Source organism: Thamnophis elegans, chromosome 2 (assembly GCF_009769535.1).
Source record: "Thamnophis elegans isolate rThaEle1 chromosome 2, rThaEle1.pri, whole genome shotgun sequence".
In the NCBI taxonomy this organism is placed as follows: Eukaryota; Metazoa; Chordata; class Lepidosauria; order Squamata; family Colubridae; genus Thamnophis; species Thamnophis elegans.
Window position 1 is genome coordinate 86,462,425 of NC_045542.1, and position 12,671 is coordinate 86,475,095.

A 12,671-nucleotide genomic window follows, 5' to 3' on the forward strand; every position below is an offset into this window, starting at 1 on the left:
ACATCCTTTTGCAATCTTAACATATTCATTATGACATAAATAAGACACCACATCAACAGATTCATAGAGTTTAATTCTCATTTGATAGAAACTTGTCACCATCTAGTAAATACAAAATTTCAGGGGACGAAACTTGCCATCAAATCAAGATGTCATATCTGGTCCCACCTCTCCTCAGACAATGGATCTCATCTTGCTCATGTCCCATTGTGATTTGTACAGAGACTGGAAAAGTTCTCCTAAATGAGATAGGAGATTACAATGAATTAGGCAGATCCCACAGAGATCATTCGATCTCCCCAAAGCTTGCATATTTATATGCTTTGTGCTTTGCGAGTTGAAAACAATACATGGAGCCTCTTCCAACAGGACAATGCCTTAGTCACTTGATCAAAACAAAGGTGCTTGTTTTTAATCTATCAATTAATTCATATTGGTCTTTTGTCAGCATTTCTATATAGTCAAAAGATTGTGTAGTTACTGTGCTTGAGTGATGTTCTCACTGCTATGGAATTATTGATGATGAAAATGTCAGTAACTTTTCATCATCAGTAAAACACCTGTTAGATCCAATATGCTGCTATTCCAAAGCAGTTTTATGTGCTTTAACCTAATGATATGGGCACAATTCAGCTTCTCCATTTCTCTACTTGGCAGAGGACACTGCCATCTGTTGGTCTTCCAATAGCTTGCATTTAATAATAAAATCAACCAAATTTAAGTTTGGCCTTTGGCATTTTCAGAAAACCTGTGAGAATGTGTTTTGACATTTTGAAATGGTCTTCTGCCACGTTCTTTAACTACTTGGCCAATGCAGAATATTTAAAATATTACTTTAAAAAAACAACACTACCATTATTTAGATTTTTTGAGTGACAGAATTTTGTCCTATTTTCAAAGAAATAAGTACATAAGTTCTGAAGAATCTATGTATAGATTCCACCCATGGGTTTTACCAACAACCAGACAAGAAAGTGCTATTTCTTGCACCACAGATATCTTGCACAAGAAGCAAGCAGCACAAAACCTCTTAAAAGAATAACTCAAACTCATGGCTACATACAAAATAAAGAAATAAACAAACAAACCCTGTAGCATTTTGCTTGCAGTTGCTAGCATCAGTGAATGTTCACCCTGTACAAGTAGTCCTCAACTTATAACAGTTCATTTAGTGACCATACGAAGTTACAACAGCAGTGAAAAAAGTGATGCATGACCATTTTTCACACTTATGACCATTGCAGCATTCTAATGGTGATTTACATTTGGATGCTTGACAACAGTTTCACATTTATGTCGGTTGCAGTGTTTCATCGTCATGTGATCATCTTTTGCCACCTTCTGACAAGCAAGATCAAGGGGGAAACCAGATTCACTTAACAACACTGTTACTAATTTAAGAATGGCAGTGATTCACTTAACAAATGTGGTGAGAAAAGTTGCAATGGGACAAAACTCACTTAACAAATTTCTCACTTACCAACATAAATGCTGGGCTCAATTGTGGTTGTAAATTGAGGACTAGCTTTATTCTATTGATCATCATTTGTGAAAGAGACCCTCCTGATGCACTCTGCATCCACAGATAACATCTCCCTCTCCTTTTTTTGCATAATGTTTTTTTTAAAGATACAGCAACATTATTACAAGGAGAATGTGGCATCTGAGTGTCATTCATTTTGATTCAAAAATAATATTGATACAAATGAGAATTACTACATTAATCAAACTTACATGGTTCTAACGTTATTATACATATTTATGTCAGCACATAATCCTTCATTCTTCAGTTATTCAATATTTGCTATACCCTTCTAATAGTAATAGCATAATTCTTGAACATACCTGATAACACCCTTTTTCAAAATCTGATCTTAACCTCTACTTTTCACTTTAAATGTATTAGGCAAAAATATGTATAACAATATTCCCCCTATTCCTAATTTCTTAATCTACTCTAATTTTTAATACAACCAGTCTTGTTTTTTTTAAAAAAGGGATCCTTTCTATCCGTCGTCTCTCACCCTCTTAGAAGTTTCACTTCTCTTTTTAACTTCTCCCTGCACTCCTCCCTCCCCCTCCTATTCCAGTAGATGGGGAGGAAGACTCTGAGGTAAAAGCAGTGTTAGGCACAGAGTGAAGCAGGTTGAGTACTTTGTACACAGGAAAGGATACCCAGACTCAGAGACATAATGGGTGGCAGCAACAGATATTCATTGCCACCATTGGCACACCATTTTCACAACCAATATCCCAACAAATCCCATCCTAGGAAGCTACCAAACTTGCCAGAATCAAGTGTCGATCAAAACAAGCAACAGAAACTCTTCCATCGGATAGAGGGAGCTTTGTGGATACCAAGAGATAGACCAGGGGGGCGGGGAGGGGAATGATTCAGCTCCTTCCACATCAACCAATTTCATTGTATTTAAGTACAATGAGAATAAAGATTATACTTAGACTTATCAGGCATAAAAAAGTGTGAGGGGTTGATCAGCAGATTCCTGAGAGAGTGGCAGCTGTCACCTTTTTTGTTCTTACATTCCACAACCTACTCAAAAGCAAAGATGAGTATGAAGCGGGTTACGTAATGGAATACGTGGATGACCTCAAGGAACAAGATACGCCTACGAAACATCCGACAAGAGAGGCAGGAACTTCCAATGGCTTTAACAGTCAGTAAATAAACTTTAAAAGGACCTGTCCTAATGGATCGAGCAAGTGGAGATGGGAAGTTTGTCCTTTCAGACTTGCAAGATTCCGTTAATGTAGAGTTACAAAAATTAGTTGAATTGTTGTGTTTTCTGTTTATCTGGAAGGGCTGACATCAGTTTAACACAACGTTAAATAGGAGAAGGGAAAGCATCAAAATCTGAAGCAACCAACAAGTTAAGGGCTATGTATGTTATCTCTCCTCTCTCATCAACACAAACAGGAACCAAGGAAGGGGGCAATCGTTGTAATAGTATATCCTACTGCCAAGCCCCGCAGCCAGTTCAGAAAGCCAATGGTATTGAAAGCCACTGAGAGATTAAGCAGCACAAGGGTAGATACACCATCTGTCACAAGGATCTGTCAAAGGTCATCCATGAGCATGACCAGTGCTATTTCCTTACTATACCCAGTCTGAAACCTGACTGACCAAGTCTAGATAATCCATTTCCCTCCAAGATCCTCTGCAATGGCCATTAAACCACCTTCTCCTCAACCCTCCCCCAAAATGAAAAATTAAAAACTGGTCAATAGTTGTCCGGAATCAAGGGTTCTATATCGAACTTATTGAAATAGACAAGCAGTGAGGTGAAAAATTGTCATTGTTTGATTGGTGGTATTTATAAAACAATAGATATTGTGGAGTGATCTCCTGATAATAAATCTCTTAAATTATAAAAATATATGCTCCATAACATTCCTACCATTCACATCATTTATGAGGAAAGAAATTTTTTCTTTCAGACATTAAAAAAAACAACCCTGTGTTTTTGTTAAGTTTGGAAGCACTGAATTGTCCATGGAGATCCTTGATGGCACCAATTCAGTCTAGGTCAGTTCATATGTGGGGATTCTGCTTTGCTTTGTGAAGTCATAGAAAACCCAACCCAGAATAGTTTGCTAAAACTCAGGACTTGGCTAAATTCATTGCAGGATGGCCTCCCCCTTCCCCTATGCCCACCAAATATAGTCTGACTGACTTTCATTCTGTGTGTATTCTATTTCTGTATTTGCTTAAACAAAATAAAATAAATGTGTTGCTAGAAAAAAAGAGAAACGTAATTTGTTGCCACCCACAGCCCAAACATTTATAACATTCTATTTTTGTAGCTTTAATGACAACAATCAAGTTATTTGCCACCATAAAAGGCCAGGGGCAAAATGAATTCCCTGTAAATTCTGCACACACTTTAACGGACTGGATGGATCACAGCTTCAAATGAAGCAATCACTGACAGATCTCAGTATGATGTCAAGCAGAGAGCAACCAGGCCTACTGCTAGGATCCATCTGGAAACAGACTGAGTTATTTTCTAAAATGATATGGGAAGTCGATAAAACACGAAAGTGTCTCTCTCAGGCTCTGACAGCGGCAGTTTGGCACCTGGCAGGTTAGTAAGATTTGAAAATATAAATCTTAAAATGGCCTAGAATCTTACTCTTACAGGAGTTGCATGTAGTAGTAACCTTGGGTATGCCATTCCCTCATCTCTGCTCTGTGGAAGAAGAGACATTTATGGACATACTTTAGATTCTGCCAGCCAGAGTGTTAGCTGCCATGGACTAGAAGACTGACTTTTTCCACGGTGGCCCTTGCTCTATGGAATACCTTCTCTTTGGAGATTAGAAGGGCCTCAACCCTGGTAGCTTTCTGAAAAGCCCTAAAATCCTGGTTATCTTCTTGTGTCTGGAGTGCTGAATATATCAAGGGCTCGGTATCCTGGCTTTATTGCTAACTAATCAAAAATTTTGGTTGCTGTGTATATTTATTTTGAATGCTTTATTGTTTTAAAATGTTTTTAGTGTTTAATTGTAACATTTTTTTTTTAATTTTAGGCTGGCCAGAGTCATTGACTGAGATATGTGGCTATAGAAATTGAATAAACAAATAAATAAGTAAGTAAATATTGTCTATTTCATTAGAAATTGCACACATTAGTCACTAGATGGCAATCTTTACTACTTAACTGCAAACTATTTTTGCCCTTTCGCTTTCAGAAATGGCAAGCAGTCTCTTCTGCAAAAGAAATGGAGTTTATTAAGTTATTATCCATTAGCAGGATGCTTATGTTAATATTCTACATATAATCAAGGGTTTTATAATGATAAAAAATCTCCCTTTTTATAACCCTGTAATCCCTTAATTCAGGGTTGAGTTGGGCTCAGCATTTATGAGTGGATGCCCTTCCATCAAGGAGTTCACAGCAAATATTTTTCCTTTGTGCCCCAGGAGAAAAACTGCTACTTTTAGGATTAAACTCTCAACCTTCCAAATGGTTTTCACTGGAGGTGGGCTTCTGCCGGTTCGTCCCGGATCAGGCGAACCTGTAATGGTGGCGGGGGGAGGCTCTGTCCACCTGCCCGGACGCTTCCGCACATGTGAGCACATGTGCATGAGCAAACCGGTAATAAAATAAATTGAAACCCACCACTGGTCTTCACCCCCATGCCACTCAAAATCTCCTGTCATGTAGATATTTACTTCTGAGTAAACATAGACGGTCTTATGCTCTAAAAATGATATGTGATTGGGCCTGCATTCTGTTAGGCTTGCATAAACCTACATGACCACAACATCACACCACCATTTCAGACGTTCCCTTTAGCTGTTGTCTACCAATATGTTTTCAAATAGAATTGAATATTACAACTATCCTCTAAGAAGCCCTACATGACTCAGCCTAGGTTATCTTTAACATCATCCATCCCACATAAACGCTGCTCATTCAGTCTGCGGACAGAAAGATGCCTGTTGAAGATCTCCAATGGTCAAAAATATGATGGGAAGGGGCCCAGGCATTTCCTGTGGGGACTCCCCTTCTCTGTGTCAGTTTGTTCCCTGTGTCAGGGTTGTTCCCATTCTCCAGGGAGTCCAGAATTTCTTAAATATTTTGCTGTTCTAGAAGGCAGTTGGTGGCTTCAGTTTTGTAGCACCCGCAATGCCTAGAATCTTATACGCTGATGGATCAAACCTCAGAATATTGCAAGGCTTTCCTTTCTAAAGATGGAAAAGATGTGGGAGATCTACAGACAAGGCTGTGGGAGATCTACAGACAAAGGAGCATCCTGGGTTGTAGATGACCTTTTGTGTAATGACGTCTGAATTTTCGCATAAAATAGCTGTCCTAAAAAGACTTCTATTGCCACCCACTTTGTTGCCTTTTAGACACCAGAGGCAAACTATCTTGTTTTCTACAGAGAAGAATAGTGTATCTTTGTGCTTGACTTGAAGTCTGTGATTTCATTGAAAACCCTGCCTTTGCACGCCCTTGCTGATATCTGAATGTTGATTTCTGAAACTTAACTGTCTTAATCTCTAGATTTTTGCCTGATTTCAACCTGTTGGCTTTTGACTCCTATTTACATATTTAACTTTCTTGCTTTGGAGCTTGAGACCTTGGACAGATATAAATTTAATTTTTTAATGGGTACAATATGATAATAAGATACATTGTTGGGCTCAAATAAAGGCATTGCACTTTAGATACAAACTCAAGATTAAGTATCGTGTTCAACTAACGTTTTGTTGGGGATATGCAACTTGTAGCTAAAGGATTGAATGCAGGTGTACCAACCCCCCCAAAAGGAAAAAAAATGGTCTTGGTCTTCAAAAGATGCTGCTCAATGATAACTTTTAAAGTGACAGAATGGGCAATATTAAGCATTTAACATATTATTAGGGTAGTAAACATTAATGAGATGTATGAGCATATTTAATGGCAATTTTTAAATGCTATTTTTTTTCCTGGCAGCCTCATTTGTAATTCTATCAAAAGTGCAATCTCTTGTCCCACCAACAATTGCACACATACAGCTTTACATTATGAATATATGATATTATCCAATGTTGAATTGGAATTGGACCACAGTTCAACTAGTGTAGTATAGCAGCATGTAAAAGTTTAATAAGAGATCATTCACTGCGAAAAGGTCTGCTGAGACTCTACTCTTCTACTATAACATACTTTGCTGAAAAAGAGTATGCCAAAGAGAAAACAGATCAATTTTATATTAGCAGGGGTCTTCACTCTTCTTCCACTGAAGAAAAAAATATGAACTATTATTATGTTATTTAATAATAATAACAACAACAGAGTTGGAAGGGATCTTGGAGGTCTTCTAGTCCAAACCCCTGCTCAGGCAGGAAACCCTATACCATTTACAGACAAATGGTTGCCCAATTTCTTAAAACCTTCCAGTGTTGGATAATTCACAACTTCTAGAGGTAAGTTGTTTCACTGGTTAATTGATCTAAATTTCAAGTCATCTCAGTCAGTGTAGAAATTGGAGCCACCTTCTAGACTTGGAATAGTTATTAGATAATTCAAACAGCACTGCAATCATCATATTCCAAAGGAAGCTCTTTGGTGGTACTTGTTGTCAGATCTAGGGTTATAGAATTTCAGCCTGAGGCTTCAGTCTTTTGCACAGACCCATTATTGACCTGGGAGACATTCTCATTTCTTGGCAATACTTCACAGAAAGTGATTCTATTCCTTTACACCCCTTATTCTTTTTCAAGAGTGCTTACTAAAAGTACAAGCTTCTTTTAAGGTAAAGTTTTAAAACTTTAGGTTCTGTCTGATAGAATGTAATGTAAAGATGAACTGTTTTGGATTAGTTTACAAATTCTTAGTAATTCTTTAGTTTTTGAACTAAAAATTCTTAGCTTTGTCAATTTCTGCTTTATTTTAATACTAGTTCTTAACTTGCCATACTGTATATGATTATCTTTTCCAATTTAATGCTACTTGTAAGAGTAATAGTAGAAGGCTTTTCCTTTTTATTTCAATTCCTATTTTTTTATTTTATAAATCTTTAATTTCCTTCCTCTCTCCCTCCCTCCCCTGCTTTTCTCCCTTTTCAATCTGTAAGTACTTTTAAAAATAATTCTGATTTTCTTGGAAATGTTTAGAAATGAATGGGTACTTCTTTGATGCTGCTTACTTATGCCTATTACAAATAATAAAGCAGTTTCTATCTCTAATTGGGCTTTCAGACAAGGATGACCAGCAAAGAAATAGAATTTTCTCTACCTCCTTTCTTTCTCTAGTAATTATCCAGCTCAGGTAGCCCAATCTTCTGACAAAGAGAAGTGAGTTGAGATACTCTATATGTCTACCTTCTACCTTCTGTCATCTCTCTCTCCCCCTCCCTATCTCTATCTGTGTGTGCGTGTGTGGGTGTGAGACTTTGAAACAATGTTCACTCCTGATGTCTGCCTTGCAGTTTTCTTGGCAAGGTTTTTCAGAAGCGATCTGCCATTGTCTCCTTCCTGGGGCTGAGACAGAGTGATTGACCCAAGATCACCATGGTGGCTTTGTGTCCAAGGTTGGACTAGAACACATGGGTTCCCAATTTCTAGTCTGGTAGTTTAATTTTGATACAAAACTAGCTCTTACACTGCTAAATAAATGTTCAGAGGATTCAGGAATTGGAATCCTTATTCCAGGAGAAAAGTGCCACAACAATGAAGGGGCACTTCTACGGCCTGGATTAAAATGGCACTGTCTGATTGAAGGGAACTTGAACTCATCAACTCTATCAGATTGAATTGTATAGGCTGATATTACACAGAGAGGTGATTCCTTAAACAATCAAGCTCTCTTCCACATAGGGATTTATAAATCTTAACCAGCATCTTGAATCACAATGTACTATTTTGAATGGGGAATTGTTAACCCATCCAAGGTCAAAGACAGAACACCCCTTAGTTTAGGTGGCCTAGCATTCATAATAATTCAGTATAGGTAGAATTGGATCAAAAACAGTTCCTATCCAAATCTGCAGAATGCCCAGGCACTGGGGCAGAATCTAGGTACCTATTGACACTAATACTAATATTTCCAATGTGCAATTGGCCTATGATTATAAATGTAGCTTATATTTTAATGGCTTGATTTATTGCCTTCCCTCCACAACTGAGCTTCCTTTTCATATATTTTTGGCTCTCCTGAATGGCTTTGTAGAAGAACGCTTAAGAGGCTAATGTGAACTATTTTGCATAATGTAATATTATTTCTTTAAGAAAAAGTGGATTAATGAAATCAGATAAAGCTTCCAAATTATTTTGTCCAAAACAAGATTCTTAGATTATTATCTAAACAGTGAGTAATGAACAAATGATAGTCACAAAATAAATAAATAGAATTGAGGAAGCAAAATTCTGCTGTATTTTCTTCCATTTTCTACCATTGTTCAGTTTTTGATTGTGTGTGTGTGTTGTTGTAACTATTTGAAAAGGAAAAAAAAAGAACTGGGAGAGTGAATATTAATAAAAGCAACGGAGGCTCATTAGGCAGCTAGGAATGTGTTGGGGAGGGGGAGATTTCATGGGTAGGGGGTGTGTGGGGTTTTTTTTAATTAAACCAGAAATTCAGTAGAACAAAATTGCCAGAGAAGAATAAGCCAGAAGCCCAAAGAAGTTTTGAGCTGTGATGTTGAAGAAAAGCAATGGCATTTTGGAATGAGATGAATTCATATTGAAGAGTTGATCATATCATCACTGTGTAGATAGTTTTGCTATCAAAACTGCAAGCTACAACACTTTGAACATGTCCCACATTTATTTAATCAAAATTGGTTGAGCTCCCTTCTTTCTTACATCTGTAGATCCGGCCTGTTGAAGTTACTATCCCTGGAATTTAAAAACAAAAAGAAGGACAAACAAACCCAACATGTATTATACCCTGTATATAATAAGTAAATATCTTTCTTCTAGATTTCTACTGAGTGATGAGGCCCAAGTATGATACAGATACATTTTTGTCCCTGTTTAAGCCACAGAGATAGAGGTGGACTTCTTGGTGAATTGTAGACAAGTTGACTGATACTGGAATCATCTTTGAAAATTCTCATGTGAAAAGTAGCTGGATTAAGGTAACAAAAAGTTTTGGGAGCTGATTCCACACTATTTAAAAAAAAACTTTGAATTTTTGATATTATATTTGTGTCCATTTATTCGACGGCACATCAGAGCAGTATCCAGTCAATACTAGTTGATCTTGAAAAACCAAAGCACAGATGAACCTGGTTAATTATGAAAGGGAGATGATCAGGAAATCACTAGTGCAAGATAACAACAACAATAAAAAATCTTAGAAGAAGGGAATGGTAAACAGTGTCTATAACTCTTCCAAGACTTCAATCTCTATATAAAGCCATTAGGAGTAAATTTCAACTTGCAAGAGACTTTACTATTCTTTTGTACAAATAGTCCTGTTGCTCTAATGTTTAATTCAGTTGAGCATCAAATGATAGCCTATATCACATTAGGAGATAAACCATTAAGAATACTGCCAAAATAAATATGAAAATAGAATTAGCATTTATCCCTGTTGCCTATCTGAATTTACAGTTATTTATTTACAATTTATTTACAACTAAATATTATATTTCTGTTGCATTTCATTGGCAATATTTAATCTCTAGTAAGAGTGCACAAAATACTGTAGCCTTTTTAAAGTATAATTTAACAAAATGACTATGTTTTGTTGGTCTAGTTGCAGTTTGGTTTTCTTCAAGTTAATGGTAATTAGACTTGCTATTCTGGTCTTTGTTATGTCTGCCTTTTGTTGACTCTATAAATGAGATTTAGATTAGGTTTTTATTTATAGAGATTTGAGAAAAAGCAAAGTCGTCTACATTCCTATCCTATGCTGCGTATGGAAATTGGCTGCAATTTCAGATTTAAGAGATGTCAATACAATATTACAGTTTCACCTGAGAATGTTTTCCAGGAAACTGTTGTCCTCTGAAGGACTGTATAATTTTTCCTGGGGGGAACAATTCATTGAACTCATACATAAAGTAAGCTAGTTTAGAATGTATATATTAATCATTCCTGTGTCCTGAAAACCACTTAAATTATATTAAAATGAGGGCAATGTCCTTGCCATTGCCCCTTGGATGGTTCTAACCATCAAGAGTACTTGGTCTCTTACAAATGCAATTGTGACTTGTAAAAGTTGAATGAAAGAACAAATCCTTGCTATACAGGATATTCATATGTTAGTTTAAATCTGCTAAGGGTCGCTTATATTTGTTGCAGGTAGTTCTTGACATATGACTGGTCACTTAGTGACTGTTCAAAGTTACAATGGACCCCTGCTTTACAGGTAGTCCTCATCTTATGACCATTAATTTAAAAACAATGTGTTCTAAAAGGAGAGATGGATAATGAAACATCTATTTAAAAAAACAACCAAGCTCAAGGAAAACCAAGGACTTTGTACTGAAAAAAACAACCACTTTTTTCAGTATGGAGTCCTTGGTGCTCTCTGAGCTTGGTCCCTTTCGCAACATCCCCATGATCAAAATTTGGGCACTTGGCAACTGGCATGTATTTACAACAATTGCAGAATCCTAAGGTCACATGATTGTCATTTGTGAACTACCCAACCAGCTTCTGACAAATGACCACAAGATTTGCTTAACGACTGCAGCAAAAATATTATCAAAATAGATGTGACTCACTTAAAAATGCCTTGCTTAGCAACGGGAGCTCTGGTTCCAATTTTGGTTGTAAGTTGAGGAGTACCTCAACAAGACAAATGTAGTATGGGTACTCCTGTACTAATGTGGGGTGTTTAGACATTAGTTAATCCCCTTAATTCTTTCCCCTTTATTTCTGAAATTTCTATCTTTTTCCTTGGCCAGATGCCAAAGCAAAACAGCCAAGACATCTGGGCTGGGCATCCATCGCCTGTTTAGGGATGAGAGAGGATTACTTTAGTTTTTAGTGTTGAATGTGGTTCTTAAGGACTAGCTCTCAATGAGCAGTTTTCGTAAAACTTTATAATCCAATTTTAATGTTTTTCTCTGAATCCTCAAGCCAGATCTGGCCCATTTTCAAATTCTTTCTTTTGCCAGCTTCTACCTCCACATCAAATTTGGTCCCGCGCTCTTCAGTTTCCAGAGCGTTAGCATGCTGATGGGCAGATGGGCAGAGTCCTCTACCCCTGTGCATAGCCTCTTTCCAACATCATGTTGGGTCAGGAAGAATAAAAACTCTTGAACCTTATTACAACCAGCCAACTTTGTTTCTTGTTATTTGCTTCTGTGTGAGTAGTATAATAAAAGCAATGAGCCAGAGGCAAAAGCATTGGTTGAGGAACTGAAGAAACACAGTGATGATTGTAGAAATTGATGATTACATTATTATTATTATTATACAATTGTATCACAGCGGCCAGTTGTTTCGCCGGATTTGGCATTGGTTACTAGTCGGGCCCCACCCAGGGGCCTAGGACGTCATAACGTATTTTCGTAATATGCGTGCAGATCCAAGCAGTGCAGCTTTTTGCATTTGACTGATGGTGATTTTGTCAATTTTTAACTGTTTTAAATGTAATTCCAGTGCTTTTGGAATAGCACCCAGTGTGCCAATTACCACTGGAATTACCACTGCTGGTTTGTGCCATAGTCGTTGAATTTCGATTTTTAAGTCCTGGTATCTTGTGATTTTTTCATGTTCCTTCTCGGCGACCCTGCTATCACCTGGTATTGCGATGTCTATGATTGTGACCTTATTTTTCTCAACCAGTGTGATGTCTGGTGTATTATGCGCCAGTATTTTGTCGGTTTGTATACGGAAATCCCACAAGATCTTGACCATCTGATTTTCGGTGACTTTTTCAGGCTGATGTTCCCACCAGTTTGTTGCTGTTTTAATATTATAATTTTTGCACAAATTCCAATGGATCATTTGTGCTACTGAATTGTGCCGCAATTTATAATCAATCTGCGCGATTTTTTTACAGCAGCTGAGTATGTGATCAACAGTTTCATCAGCTTCTTTGCAAAGTCTGCATTTGGCATCATCAGAGGATTTTTCGATTTTGGCCTTAATGGCATTTGTGCGGATAGCTTGTTCTTGCGCAGCCAGGATTAGTGACTCTGTTTCTTTCTTTAATGTACCTGTTGTTAACCATAACCAAGTTTGTTCACTGTCCACTTTA